Consider the following 10,400-nt stretch of genomic DNA (forward strand, 5'->3'; position numbering starts at 1 on the left):
TTTTTGTATGTCCATTATTTCAAAATGAAAGAAAAATGTATATACCAAATAACTTGTGCGGTAGTAGCTTAAGACCAAGTGCGTTGCACATGGTTAAGGTTTTTAATACAGCTCACGCTTGCCAGCTAAAGAAATTAGCCAAATTTTTAAAATCACTATGTCATATTTTTCAAAAGATTCAAGGGTAGATGGTACTACTGTAAATGATAGCTCACAAATAAGCAATGTTGTTAGGCACACTCGTAGCGGTAGGAAGGTGAATTGCCCAGTTCGCCTTGATTTGTAAATATGTTTATTTGTTCATATTATTACATGTTTATCATTGTTCATATTATCACATGTTTATTATTGTTCATATTATCACATGTTTATTATTGTTTATATTATCACATGTTTGTCTTTGTTTATATTATCTTATTATGTTTATCAATTTTCATGTTATCACATGTTTATCATTGTTATACTATTGTTATATTGATACTATGTTGTAAATATGTTTGTACTCTCATACCCCGAGAGGGGGTCGATAGAGTCAATAAAATCTTACAATCTTACAATTGTAGTTTTTTCCGAATTTGGAAAGAAAAAAATTAAATGATTAAGTTATGCACCGATGCCAAAATGAATAATAATAACACATTGTGTCATAAACACGTTTCTAATATTCCAATCTGAAATCCCCTCCGATTAAAATTACTCTTGCAACATATCCGAAGAAGAAAAAAATAGCATGCCACATCTTGATATTGACTGTAACTTATTTATCTGGAAAGCATTAGGTTTCGTCAAGAAATACGAGCATTATTTTGATGGATTATAGTGTACAGTTTTCTCATGTCCCGACTGTAGTCTAAACAATTTCAGAGACCCCCTTTCATCAACCCCAACTTTGTAGATAACAAAATAGGCCAATTCAAATTCAAATAAAAATGTATTGATTAGAATCCCATGCTCTACCGACTGAGCTAACCGGGCTGTAATGTCGACATACTTGTTTGAATTAAAGCAGAACAAAATGTCTGCATATTTCTTCCGCCCTCGACCCATTTTATATCTCTTAATTTACTTGTTTCACTCCCTTTTAGCAAATTCGTGTAGACACACATTTATCCTTTGTTAAAATTTAAGAGTGATGTTTGGACTCTACAAATTTATTTGAATTTGAATTGGCTTATTTTATCATCTACAAAGTTGGGGTGGGGAAGGGGTCTCTAAAATTGTTTAGACTAGATTCAGGAACATAAGGAAACTGTACACCGTTTTTCTAAAAAAAAAAATGATTGTAATAATAATAATAATGATAAAACTTATATTCCGCTGTTATATCGCTAATACATCAACGATATCTCTATTAAAGCGCTTTATAGATAATATGATATTCCCCTGGTCATCAGATTCAGGCTTTCCTGCACACAATGTATGCACTTTCACTTCTTCCTGGGGAACTTTCGCATTTAGCACCTGGGTGGAGAGTGGCACACGTAGATTAACGTCTTACCAAAGGGCGTTAGTGTCGGCCTGGGATTTGAACCCTGTACCTTGTGATCTGCAGTTGGTGATTTATCCACGAGACCAAAACACCTCTAAAATCAATAGAATCCATTTTAAGAATGCTCACATGTCTCCCTGAAACCTATTGCTTTCGAAATAAATAATGCACAATTAATATTTAGATGTGACATGCTTTTCTATTAAATTGTTTAGGCTACAGTCTGAAACATAGGGAAGCTGTTCACCGTTTTTCTAAAAATCACTAGAATCCTCCATAATTATGAATGCACTCATGTCTTCATATTGCTTTTCAGATAAGTAAGTTACAGTCAATGCCAAAATGTGGCATGCTTTTCTTTTTCTTCTGATATGTTGCAAGATTACTATACTTTTCACAGTCGCAATATGTGCATAAAAAGAAGGGAATTTCAAATTGGGATATTAGAAACGTGTCAAGTTATGACATAGTGTGTTATAATTATTCATTTTGGCAACAATACATTGTATGAGCATATAGGCCCTTGATGTTTTCTTTCCAAAGGCAAAACAAAAACTGCAATAGAGTGAAGAAATGTTCTCCACATTTAAACATTATGGCCCGAATTCACAAAGCAAGGTTTGAGCTCAAACCTCCTTTTGTTTCGCCAAACCTCCTTTTTTGTAAATAACAAAAGGAGGTTTGGCGAAACAAAAGGAGGTTTGAGCTCAAACCTTGGTCTGAGCTCAAACCTTGCTTTGTGAATTCGGGCGTTCATCTGAGGGTCAAGTTTCATACCAATTTGGGTTTTGATATGCACACTCGCTTTCGGAAAGTTGTAGAAGAAAATAAAAAGGAAGTTCGCCCAATGTGGGGCTCGAACCCACGACCCTGGGATTAAGAGTCCCATGCTCTACCGACTGAGCTAACCGGGCTGTGATGCCATCATTTCTACCAAGCCAACTCGAATCAGAACAAGATGTCTGCCTATTTTTTTTCTTCTTTCTTTCCACTCTCGACCCCTTTTAGATCTGTTTAACTTTTTCTTGTTTCACCCCTTTTAGCAAATTCGTGTAGACACACATTTATCCTTTATCAAAAGATAAGAATGATGTTTGGATTCTAATCAATAAAATTGTATTTGAATTTGAATTGGCCTATTTTGTCATCTACATAGTTGGGGATGAGGAGGAGGTTATTGAAATTATCTCAACTATAGTCGGGAACGAAAGGAAACTGTACACCGTTTATCTAAAAAAAATGATTGTAATTAATGTTCTCAACACTTAAACATGTGATCATCTGAAGGTCACGTTTCATACTCTGTCGAACTTTGATACGCACAGTAGTCTTCGGAAATTGGAGAAGAACAAAAAAGGAGTTCGCCCAATGTGGGGCTCGAACCCACGACCCTGGGATTAAGAGTCCCATGCTCTACCGACTGAGCTAACCGGGCTGTGATGTCATCTTTTCTACCAAGCCAACTCGAATCAGAACAAGATGTCTGCATATTTTATTCGCCCTCGACCCATCTTTGATCTCTTTATTTTACTTGTTTCATACAGTGGCCCAGAAGGGACATCGCGAATGTAGAGGTGTCGTGGAAGAGTGGATATGTCACCGGACTGTGGATCACAAGGTCCGCGGTTCAAGTCCCACCGCAGCACTAATGTCCTTTTCCACTCCTCCACCCAGGTGTTAAATGGGTACCCGGTAGGATGCGAAAGATAATATGCTTAGATTAGCAAGTGTGCGCATGTAAAAATGACGCCTGGCTGGAATGCTCCCCAGGGAGTGGAGAATGTACATACATTGTGTGCGGGTAAGCCTGAATCCGATGACCGGGGTAATAATATATATATCTATAAAGCGCTTTGATAGGGCCCTCCTGAAAAGCGCCATATAAGAAATAGTTATTATTATTATTATTATTATCATGAACTTGTATACCAGTATGACTGTATACCACGCATAGTTTCACCCCTTTTCGCAAATTCATGTAGACAAACATTTCCTACAACTATGTTTGGATTCTAATCAATAAATTTGTATTTGGATTGACAATTTTATTGTCATCTTCAATGTTGTGGTTTGGGAGGGCATCTCTATTACATAGTTTAGACTAGAGTCGGGAACATGAGAAAACTTTACACCGTTTTTCTAAAAATGATTGTAATCACTAGAATCCATTATAAGAATGCTCACAATTGTCTTCATGAAACCGATTGCTTTTTAGATGAATAGACTAGAGTCGGGAACATGAGAAAACTTTACACCGTTTTTCTAAAAATGATTGTAATCACTAGAATCCATTATAAGAATGCTCACAATTGTCTTCATGAAACCGATTGCTTTTTAGATGAATAAGTTACAGTCAATGTAAAGATGTGGCATGCTTTGTTTTTTTATTTTGATATGTTGCAAGATTAATTTTAATCGGTGTAATCTGTGTATAAGAAGAAGGTGATTTCAAATTGGAATATTAGAAATACTAATTTTGGCAACATTTGCATTTTAAAATTTTAAACATAATTCAATTCAATTCTATTTAATTCAAATTTTATTGTCCAATGATTGGAAATTTGTTTCGTTTGCATGTCAGTACAAGATTACAGATTATAAACATCAATAAGATACAAATGGATACAGAATAGTACGTTTGACTTGAACATAGATCACACAAAATGCGATATTTCAAAATGGCACTAAAATTCAATTCATAATTCAGACTAAGTAGTTAAATTCAATTCACAATTCGGATTAAATTAAATTCACAATTCAGATTAAATTCGATTCATGATTCAGACCAATTCAATTCATAATTCAGATCAAATCCAAATAAAATCCCGGTCGCGTTCAATTCATAATTTAGGTTAAAATTTAATGTAAAATTGAAATCAAATTCAGTCTTTAATTCAGACTGAGTAAATAAATTCAATTCATAATTCGGATTAAATTTTAATTCACAATTCAGGTTGAATTCAATTCATGATTCAGACCAATTCAATTCATAATTCAGATCAAATCCAAATCAAATCCCGGTCGCGTTCAAATCATAATTCAGATTAAATTAAATTCACAATTCACATTAAATTCGATTAATGATTCAGACGTTCAGAAAACTGTCATTTGTTCTTCGACAATCCAATTTGGAAAGTAAAAGGCTCAAGAAACTCAAAAAACTCAACTTTAGTCAGAAAAAAAAAAATCATACAAGCCATTTTTAAAAGAAGGCCTTTTTACATGAGCCATCACAGCCCGGTTAGCTCAGTCGGTAGAGCATGGGACTCTTAATCCCAGGGTCGTGGGTTCGAGCCCCACATTGGGCGACCTCCTTTTTTTTCTTCTTCCAATGTCCCAAGACATGTGTGGTATTCTCGAAAGCGGAATAACTTTAAAATAAAATGTAATAATAAAATTAATAAACAACATTATAACTATGATATAACAATGTTATCATGGTAATTCAGGCACATATCAAATTATTCAAAAATATATTCTATGGACACTTGGCATTCTATACTTAGTCGGTGGATTAAACAATGGACTATAAAACTTAGTCTGCTTTCGAGAATACCACCCAATATAATATGTGGTGATATGAGGGTCGCGTTTCATACCAATTTGGGCTTTGATATATGCATGTATTCGGACATCGGGGGAAAAAAGGAGGTCGCCCAATGTGGGGCTCGAACCCACGACCCTGGGATTAAGAGTCCCATGCTCTACCGACTGAGCTAACCGGGCTGTGATGGCTCATGTACAAGGCTTCTTTTAAAAATGGCTTGTATCATTTTTTTTTTCTGACTAAAGTTGCTTGTTACAAGCCCAACATTTCATTTTTGCAAGACACAATCGAAACACTGCATGCTATATTGATTTTCCTGAGCCTTTTACTTTCCAAATTGGATTGACAAAGAACAAATGACAGTCTTCTGACTTAACCACAAAATGTGTTCCGGATATTTCGACACCGGTATCAAAAACTACCGGAAAATCCGGATGGATTTAATAATGGTACAGGTCGGGTGCTTTTCCTTCCCTTTGACTTTTCCTTTCTTTTTGTTTTCTTCCCTCTATCTCCCTCTTCCTTTCTTTTCATATTTTTGCTCATTTGTGTCTCTCCCCTATCTCTCCTTTTCTATCTTCTCTCTCTCTCTCTCTCTCTCTATATATATATATCTCTCTCTCTCTCTCACACACATACACACCTTCTCTCGTAAATTCCTGCCATTTCAGGACAACATTAGGAATATATTGTATTTGGCATGCTTTTATCATGGACCTACTTTTACGCTGAAATTTGCAGAAAAGGAGAGAAATTTATCTCTCTAAAATACACTCGTTTGACAGCTATGCCTCTACCTTTTCTACAACTAATCCTTACTCAATTTAGGTACACAAGACAACAAAATGATATAAGCAAACAAGTGAATTTTTATTAACGAAGGTATCAAACATCACACCATATACATATATCAATAACGATGGACAAGTCAGTACCAGTATGTACAGCTTCGGTATCATCACGAGAAAAATCTTGCATTCGGGGAATTTTACAAATTTCCAAACATTACCACACATCAGAAATAGTCTCCAAAAAGATTGGTCGTATCCACGAAAACACAATCTTTCCCAAGTTATCCTCGATGCGTGGAGCTGTTTTGTTGTTGTTGTTGGTAAAACCCCATCAGCAGTTCATGTATACGTGATCGACGAGGAAAATGTGGAGCTACAAAGCAATATTATCTATTATACAAATTAAATTCATTGTCCAATTTATCTACTTCCAAAGACCCGTAATAGAAGAGAGATGAAAAGAGCTTGGTTGGAATGATATTTTGATTTTTTTTCTTCGTCATAATGGCGTAGAAGTGCATGCAAATGGTGATGACACTCAATATTAACACGGTATAGCAACTACTTTCGAAGTTTCAAGTTAAATTGCCTTGGATGACATTTGAGTTTAATACATTGTAAAGTTTTGTTCATAAAAACACACATCAAATGTCACATAGAAAGTTACATGTGTATAACAGTCAAAGATCCACATAATTGGATACATTTTCTTTGTCGTACAAATAACGGATTTATCAGATAGATCAATATAAAATTATATTTCAATTCAAGGTATATATTTAGAAGCACTGTATAATCAGGTAGGATTGCATTGGTTTTCATCAAGTATTTTACATTTAAATCAGGCACGATATAGTGATTTCCTAACATGACTTAACATAGCTTTACAACTCCATAAGTTGTAAATAGCAATCAGGAAATGAGATGAGACAGAACAATTTATCAGATAGCTGAGCTTTGCTGTGTGACTGGGCCCGGCTTTGCTGTGTGACTGGAGCTGATACCCTCTCTGCCCCCTCCCCCCCCCCCCCCCCAGAAACGTATGCCTATAGAGTGGTGAAGTGTGACGTCATCAACAATCTTTTTGTTGTTGTTGAATTTCTCAATTTTTTACTTCATTTTCTGAAAGAGCATCAAAAATGATGTCCATATGTCGAAAACCAGTTGAATATGTTAAGTTTGGGCTGAGATATGACCATCTGAATAAATAGATTTCTGTAGGAACTCTGTATTATATTGCTCTGGTTTATAATATTAGGAGCCAGAGTAATATAACACTGAGCTCTTTCGGAAAATGGAGAAAAAAATTAAGAAATTCCAAAAATAAATTTTTATGATGGCACAGGTTTGGTACTCTATACGTTCTACACTACAACCAAGCTATTTCATATAAATCATCAAAAAACAACACACACAATCAATCTAATTGATCTAATTTCAAACAATTTGATAATTCTATAACTATACACAGGATTAGTCTCATCAAAGATTTTAAAAGAGAAAATTCATGAGAAATGATTTGGAATGAACATACATAGCTAAAATAAATATAGATTTAGCATAAAATACAAGATCTATCTAATGCACAGAAAAGGGAGATGTAAATGGAAATAATTTTAAGCTTGCAAATTATTGTTTCACATGTTTGCAACCTTTCCCAAGAAGCCATCACTACCATTGGTATATAGCAATCAAAAATACATTTTAAATACATGTTACTTTTACAAACAGAATATAATGAAGTAGAATTAAAGCAAGATGAGAGAATAAAAAAGTAGAGAATCACAGAAAACACACCTTTCATTAAAAAAATAGCCATATAACAACAACTGAAATACATTTCATCAAGCACAACAAGTAATGCATATTAATATGCTACAAATATAGCACTTCACAAACCCGGTACTGGAGTATTACTATCAGTATCAATCACAGCCTGCACTAAAACAACTCCACATCAATCTTTCCGGACAATTCATCCTTGATTTCATCAACGATTCATACATTTAGTCCAGAAAGATATCATTACGGAATAGAGCAATGACTATTCAATCACATGTCAAAATCATTACACTGGGTACTCTCTCTCTCTAAAAAAAGAGTGAATTTTCACTCTATTTTCACTTTCTTAGGAGTGACGTCCGTGATCACTCGATTTTGTTTAGAGAGTATATTCCATGATCAGGGGGGTGTTTCACAAAGATCCTAAGTAGAACTTAACACTAAGTTAGACTTAAAAATTATGGACAGCCATTGGAGTCTTTAAATGAAATATATTCAAAAGCAGAAATTCAAGTATTTTAGACATTTTTATTAATTCCACATCCAGAACATGAAATCTCCTTGATGATAGAAAATATGAATGATTTCAATAAACAATGAATGCCTTTCAACATAACTTTTACAAAATATTTTCAAAGATGCTAATGGCTTTCCATAATTTTGAAGTCCAACTTAGAGATAAGTTCAACATAGGATCTTTGTGAAACACCCCCCTGATATATTAATTTGCATAGTGTTTGCATGGTGAAAATGCAGACAACATAGAGGTAGAAGAGAGGGTATAGTATACAACAATTCATTCATTTCTTCCTTCATTTCATTTTAGAATAGGTCCCCCTAAAGAATAAGAACAATCAACATAATGTTACAAAGGTACAGAGTGAATATGAAGGCATGGAGTGACAATTTTCTCTGACAATCTTATAATTATATCTCCTTACCTCACTCCTTCCCCCCCCCCCCCCAAAACAAAAAAAAAACAAAAAAAAATGTTGGTAATATCAAGATAATTCAGTCACCTTCCTGCTACAAAAAGAGTTTAAAATCACATAACAACCAGTCATATCAATACATATACATAAGATGTATGCAATAAAAGCATAATAAATAAAGAGATTGTTAATTTTCGTCTTGACATTTTAAAACAGTCTTCATAAATACTTAACGATCATAATATTTGAAGCAGAGTACAGAATAATTATCATTTGAATTGTCTTTTTTATGTATGCATGGTGATATAATAAATATGTGAGATTTACAATGGCATATGATTCAAGACAGCAGCGACAATCATTTGACAGAGTTGAAGCATGGATGGAATAATGCTGATATATAAATGCAATGAAAGGCAAAAGTAATGAGTTTGTACAACTTTGCAACAAAATAAATAAATAAATCTATGTATTAGACACATTGGTGTAACTTTGGTATGATTAGTATCAGAGAATGAGTAACGTTAACTTTCAAATCCCTTCTGATGTCCTCAGAATATCTGAATCGCAATGGCACATACTCTCAAAAGTAGAGTATTATTACAGGATTAAGTTGGTCCACTTTTAGTTTTAGTTTTATACATATAACCTAATACAATGTACCATTAGAACATTCATTTGACATCAGTAAGACTAGCTATTGACAAGATGACTTACATATCATCAGTTCAGTAGCAAAAGGGTGTTAACTCATATGGTTTTACAAAGAGTTAACGCCTATCTGGTTCTCAGCAATTGACATCACTGATCAATGGGTAATACATGTATTATGCAATAATATTTCATAATGCTGAGGGAAATATAAGCACAAGGGGGTAACATCTCATGAGAGCCAGAAGGTTGTTAACTCTGGAAAGATAGCAATGTGAGTCAATAATCTAGCTCTAAATAGACAACATTACAATCCAGAGGGTGATACAAGCATAGATGTATAATAATAATAATAATAATAATAATAATATTGAATATTTATATAGCGCACATATCCACCCTGCAGGGTGCTCAAAGCGCTCCAATTTTACCTCGGCTCTGCTAGGCTACCTATTTAGGTGCTCACAGCATTCAAGGAATTACTTCCTACCGGTCCCCATTTACCTCACCTGGGTGGAGTGGTGATTATTATTTTTTTACCTGACTGCCAAGAATAAGCAACCAGGGGACCAACAGCTTTAGGTCCTCTCTGAGGGACCTGGTAATGAGGATTAATGCCTTACTAAAGGGCACTAGCGCATAAACTTGGTTTTGATCCCGGGTCACCGAATTACGAGACCACCGCTCTACCAACTGAGCTATCATGCCTCCTCAACATAGATATGTATTGTTATTATTAATGTTCACTGAGAGGAAGAAAGGCATTAACTCTGGAATGTAATGTGATTCAATGACCTTGACAAGAAATGTTTCAGAAAGAAGTAACAACTCTTCGTTTTCAATATTGCAATCATGAAAGCACTGTGAGTGAATACAACTCTGTTTCAATAATACTTGGTATGGGATGATCATTTCATTCATATCTATATAAATGCAGGTGGGTTAAAATACCTTGTATCAAAATAAACATATCAGTATATTCATTGTAATCATTTCAGGGGGGTGTTCCACAAAGATCCTAAGTCAAACTTAACTCTAAGTTTGACTTAAATGCTATGGAGAGCCATTTGTAGCCTTATAATGAAATAAATTCAAAAGCAAAAATTCCAAGTATTTTAGACTTTTCATAAATTCCACATCAAGAACATGAAATCTCCCATGATAATAGAAAATATGAATGATGTGAATCAACATGTTATGCCTATTAA

The 10,400-nt window shown here is 34.4% G+C and overlaps 4 non-coding genes across 4 annotated transcripts; 1 reads left to right on the top strand and 3 right to left on the bottom strand.

Moving 5' to 3' along the window:
* Positions 1-2,330: 2,330 nt before the first annotated feature.
* TRNAK-CUU lies at positions 2,331-2,403 on the bottom strand. Its single transcript has one exon. It is a non-coding gene; the product is annotated as a tRNA-Lys (tRNA).
* Positions 2,404-2,851: 448 nt separating this feature from the next.
* On the bottom strand, positions 2,852-2,924 carry TRNAK-CUU. The gene has a single exon. It is a non-coding gene; the product is annotated as a tRNA-Lys (tRNA).
* A 1,800-nt stretch (positions 2,925-4,724) lies between these two features.
* Positions 4,725-4,797, top strand: TRNAK-CUU. The gene has a single exon. It is a non-coding gene; the product is annotated as a tRNA-Lys (tRNA).
* Positions 4,798-5,142: 345 nt separating this feature from the next.
* Positions 5,143-5,215, bottom strand: TRNAK-CUU. Its single transcript has one exon. It is a non-coding gene; the product is annotated as a tRNA-Lys (tRNA).
* Positions 5,216-10,400: the final 5,185 nt, after the last annotated feature.

The sequence above is a fragment of the Strongylocentrotus purpuratus genome, unplaced genomic scaffold (assembly GCF_000002235.5).
Source record: "Strongylocentrotus purpuratus isolate Spur 01 unplaced genomic scaffold, Spur_5.0 spur5_contig_835, whole genome shotgun sequence".
Classification (NCBI taxonomy): Eukaryota; Metazoa; Echinodermata; class Echinoidea; order Camarodonta; family Strongylocentrotidae; genus Strongylocentrotus; species Strongylocentrotus purpuratus.